The sequence below is a fragment of the Acyrthosiphon pisum genome, chromosome X (genome assembly GCF_005508785.2).
Source record: "Acyrthosiphon pisum isolate AL4f chromosome X, pea_aphid_22Mar2018_4r6ur, whole genome shotgun sequence".
Classification (NCBI taxonomy): Eukaryota; Metazoa; Arthropoda; class Insecta; order Hemiptera; family Aphididae; genus Acyrthosiphon; species Acyrthosiphon pisum.
The window spans coordinates 6,329,164-6,334,922 of NC_042493.1; positions in this window are offsets into that span (position 1 = coordinate 6,329,164).

The following is a 5,759-nucleotide window of genomic DNA, read 5'->3' on the forward strand; positions in this document are numbered from 1 at the left end:
AAAATATTACGATAATCAATTTTTGAATAGCCAAAAAGTACCGTGACTGCATTGCAGTAGTATTATTATGTGATTATTCAGTAATATTTATGTTGGCCATCTCTATTTGAAAGTGAAGCCAAAAAGTATACGAATACCATACGACACGCTCCCGAAGTTAATACCAAATTGCCAATAATTTGCGTATTGTATCACACAATCAAAATAATTTATAGATAATATTATGTATAACCTGTAGTCTGTAGTTTGGAGTTATGTGATATACACTTATACTATAGGTACAAATGTACCATTTTCCCTTAGACAGGTATATAATATTATACATTTAGAAATATTTGTATTATTTGTATATTCTGCGATAAGCATACACGCATTATCTAGTACTTTGAAACTCAGCAACAGACAAATTAACGGACGTTTTGGTAATTAAAATTTCTTCAATTTTTTACTTTAGTATCTTGTCTGGTAGAAAAGTGAATCTAGTTGGTACTTTGAGGGATCGAAAGTAAATAACTCCAAATCAGGAAAACCAAAAAAAATAAGGAAAAGTGGAGATTTTTACATAAAAACAGTTTTAGACAAAATTCATAACATTTCCACCGAATATTTATATTAACATTTTTTATACGCCATTCATTTTTAAAAATATTGTTGATAAACAATTTTTACTTCTGTTATAAGACTAGAAAATATAATATGAGCTTGTATCCAATTGGTTCCTTATAGGTTTTTGTTGGTGAAAATTAAATAAAAGTGAACATAAGTCGGGAGGCCTTCAAAATCTTGAACTTTAAGACATTGAGCGTCGATATCTTGACAACAATATTTTCAAGAACTGCGAAATCTTGAATAAATAATTCCGACAAATTATTGAATATTCAAACAGTTGAATGGCAAAATCTTGAAAGTCTATTTCTTGAATTAATAATTCCAATAAAATCTTGAATATGGAAACCGCTGAATGGTAAAATCTTGAAAAACAATATCTTGAACGGCAAAATCTTGAATTCATAATTCCAATAAAATCTTGATATGGAAACCGCTGAATGGTAAATCTTGAAAAACATATCTTGAACGGCAAAATCTTGAATTAATAATTCCAATAAAATCTTGAATATGGAAACCGCTCAATGGTAAAATCTTGAAAAACAATATCTTGAATGACAAAATATTGAATTAATGTTTTTCTTTAAAATACATAGGAAAAACGGATCTTCTCCTTCATACGTATACCACACGGGCATAGTCCGAAATTGGGGGTGCTTGAGGGGCTTAGCCCTTTCAAAACGTACAAACAGAAATTTTAGCTCCCTCAAAAATAATATAAGTAAAATAAATTATATAATATGATGTAATATGTCTACTAACTTTTCTGTTTATACGTTTTGAGAGGGCTAAGCCCCCTCAAGACCCCCAAATGTCCGCCTATGCACACGGGCATCACTGACGTCCCCCAAAATAAAAGAGTGTCCTTTAAAGTGGGAAATGATCGGGAAAAACTCTCATGCCCTTAAATTTTTTTTTTTAATGATAAACTCTTTCAGTGTGCATTGGACTTGAATTTTTAAAATTCCATATCTAAGCCTATACGATTTTGAATATGACCAATTTTCAAAAACTATGAAAGACCGATGCGCTCTGCAGAAAATCATCTTATTTCTAACAATAAAAGTAACTAATTAAATCAGACCACTCTACGAGGTGTGAAACGTGTTTTGAGCAGAAAATCACGTTTTTCATATATTTTGGTCGGCACAGCAGTGCTGTTGACATACATGTGCGTTTGCAGTAATTCAGAGCTGTATTTAAGGGGTGGTCCTCTGGCTTCTCTGGCTTATGTTAGTTGGTGAAAATATTTTTACAGCGACTATATAAATAAGTAAAACTATGTTTTAGAATACGCAAGGGAAATTTATAGTTTAATAATAAATATTATATTATATAAACAAATTGTGTAATATTGGTTCTCAACCTACAACTGCATAATGTTTTTCAGCACGGAAACTTAGATTTTGGGCGTGGTGAGCCGTTTTTGTAATCGGATGTTATAGAGAACTTTGCGCCGTATTGATGGATACCGAGATCGAGGCTATCCGACTTTTGGTTCGGGAGTCATGGCTTTTCATGTGTTTTTTGTACTTAGAAAATTACGTAATTACGTGTATTTTGGATTTTGGGTTCACTACAAAACTTGAGATCTTGGTCTTTTGGTGTACTAAGATTCAAAAAGGGTCTATGGTCGACCATTATTTCGCCCGTAATCGGAGTAGCTAAAAGTTGAAAAAACGCCTTACATGATTATTCGTACATCCTGACGTTTCGTTATGGTATACGTCTGTTTAACGATTAAAGTAATAATTATTTTGAACTTTTATTTTAGTAGAATATTTATGTAAAATCGATATCTATATAAGAATAATATATTAAAGCCTATAAAATAATAGGTCAATTCACTCTAATATAATATATATATTTGAGCTAAAAACACAAAATTGGAACGGCTGGACGTAAATTTTGAAATACTAGCTCCTTCAATATTTTTTGTATTGTCTTGAAACCTTTGAGGTTCAATGTAGTGAGACCACTAGATTGAATTTCTGTTCTTAAAAAAGTCGTATCTAGAATTTAAGATTGAGAAATTTATAAAGCAAAATTTCCCGCCAATTTTTTTTTTAAAATTCAAATTTTGAACACAACATTTACCCCCTTAATAATTTAGTTAAAAACTTTTACCAACTGGGAAATAATCTAGGGACGTTTCTGCTTTGTCCCTTGAAGGTTTGTTAAAGATAGTACTTTTTTTGAAGGATTTTGTTTTTTTCTATATGTTTTCAAAATTGTAACATATTGAGAAAACCTTAATATTGGTCGTATTGTCTTTTAATTAATCATCGAGGTTCATAGCAGTGACACTTCTAGATCAAATTTCTGTTCTCAAAAAAGCATTGTTTTATGTTTGAGAAATTGGCAAAACAAAATTTCACGCCGAATTTTTTTTTCGAAAATTTCAATTTAGAAACACTTTTTACCACTAAACTCTAAACAGTAAACTAATAAGTTCTATTAGCTAGGAAACTATCTTGATACCTGTTTTCTGAAACGTGTCTCAAAGGATCCATACAGATTTCATGAGTATAACACCAATATTAAAAGATTTAGTATTTTTATTAAATTTGCAAAATCGTAAACCAAAATTGTATTTTTTATTTAACCAAAAGGTTTAAAAATTATGGTAGCACATACCTTTAACAAATATATAAGATTATAATTTACAACATTTCTATATCTGCAAATAGCAAATGACGTTTTATTTATTGAAATGTTAAATTGCCAAAACAAAAAACTCCTACAAAATTGAATTTTTATATGTACCTAATTAAATCAATGTGTTTTTTATTTGAATTCAACTGTATAATAAAAATATTCTTTTTCATAGATTAAACTATCATTTCTTTTAGTTTTATAATTTATCTATTTTTTTTAATATAAAAATTGCATTGAATTTGCCTATATACAAACCCTTTTATTTATAAGGATAGTTTAAATAATTAGTATTAGGTATATTAAATATTATTAACTAATAATCACATACCACTCACTATTGAAAACGAAGCCACATCTCAAACAAAGTCAAAATATTTGTAAAATGTTATGGTGTATAGAAAATGCTAATATAAACATTTAGTCAACGTTTCATGTACCTACGGTTATTTGTTTAAGAGTTGTACCAAAAACAAAATTCGATTTTGCTTAAAAATTCCCGTTTTTCCTTAATAATTAACCTTTTGGTTTTCACTGCGCTTTTGAAAACTACTGGGAAATTTTTACTTTTGACCCCCCCCCCCCCCCAAGTACCAACTAGATTCACTTTCCTATCATAAAAGATACTGAAGTTGAAAATCGAAGCATTATTTCGACTACTTATCGTGTACACAGGCACAAAAATAAAATAAAAAATAAAAAACACACATCATTGTAAAATCAATACATTTATCGTTCCACTCAGACCTAAAATGTTAAAAGTATGGTTATAATATGTGAATGGATTAATTATAATATTATGTATATTTTTTAAATTATTCTACAGTTTTCAGCAGCATTATTATAATATTATGTAACAATTACTACTTATTAAATATTTAAAACTAAAAATTATATGATAATATCGTATAATAAAATAACTTAAGTCTTTAAGGACTAATAACCACAGTTTCCCAGTTTCTCCTTAAAAAATATATTAATTTTAAAAAAAAACTATAGATTTTGTAGAGGTTAGATTATAATTGTATATATTATATATTTGTATAGATTTATAAGTTATGCAAATACAATAACTGCCGTGTATTTAACATGTTATACCTAGTAGTATAAAAGAATTTTTTTTTTTTTGAACAAATTCACTTATTATCAAATTTTAATCTAAGAACATTACCTGTGTCCCTTCTCCCTACATAGGTTTTTTTAAGATATTTTAATTTTTGTACAATTTATTTAAGCATTTAGTATTTATATAAAATATTTATTTTTTTTGTTTGATTATAATTAAGTTTTTCTATAGGTATTAAATTTTAAAAGATAAAAAAAAGTATGGGTAGCTAATATATTGTCAACATTAAAGTAATATTATAAATATTAATACTGAATCAGCTGAAATGGAATTGCCAAATTGAAACTAAATCCTTTTACTCTTACAAATGAGTTTAAAACTTTGTAGCCTCGTGATTGGATAAGCTCATATATAATTGATGATTTATTATGATCAGCTACCTACTTAATTAATAATTATTAATAATGGGAAAGATTCGGTTTACGTTTACTTATGATCTGAAGTCAGGACCTAGGAAACGAGTCCGTAAACCAATAATATGATGTTTAGTGTTTACCCGTACCTATTCGGAAAACGTTTACTGCCATGTTGGCGGGGTACGCTACGCGGGGTCGACTCGTTTACCGTTCACGATTTGTTCACTATCGTTAATATTGATCAAGGCTAAAAATAGTTAACGATATGTTTCTTACAAATATTATTGTCATTGATATTCCTGGACAATGGGAATTTTCACCATTTAATTTCTAAAAATATACATTTTCAGTGTTGAAAATCATTATGGGATATTAATATAATGTTATTATTAAAAGACAATGTTTATCATTTATCGTTTATCGGCGGTCAGTGCTTAGAGTATCATTGTACGGTGACTGCATTACTGCATTAGTACCTACTCTGAACAGTGGTATTAGTACCATTTTCCTTCTAATTTTGTTTGCCGTTGTGTACGTTATTTTTCTTTTATATTGTTTTGTAATTTGCCTATGATAATGGAACATGATGAATATGAGTATGTGAAGAGCGGATACGATAAACGAAACAAAATAACGTGAGTATCGATCGTTCAGAGTCGTTAAAACGTTGTATTATATTATTAATTTTTAGATATTAATTATATAGACTTACAAGTTATAATAGTTAATATAATATAAAGCAACGAATGTATACCTAAAATTTCGTTGACTTTGTAGCATCAATAATTAACAAATAACAATTTAAACTAAGTAATTAATTTGTTAGGTTAAACTGTTAAAGCACCCTTTATTTCAAAATATTACAGTCAAACAAAATTTACTAATTAGTTAACAATAAAATAAACAAATATGATTATATTATGTAGGTACATATTTTGTATCTGTTGCACACCAATTATTTTGTAATTATAAACAAAATATTATATTTTTTTTCTAAAATATATTAAATATTATGC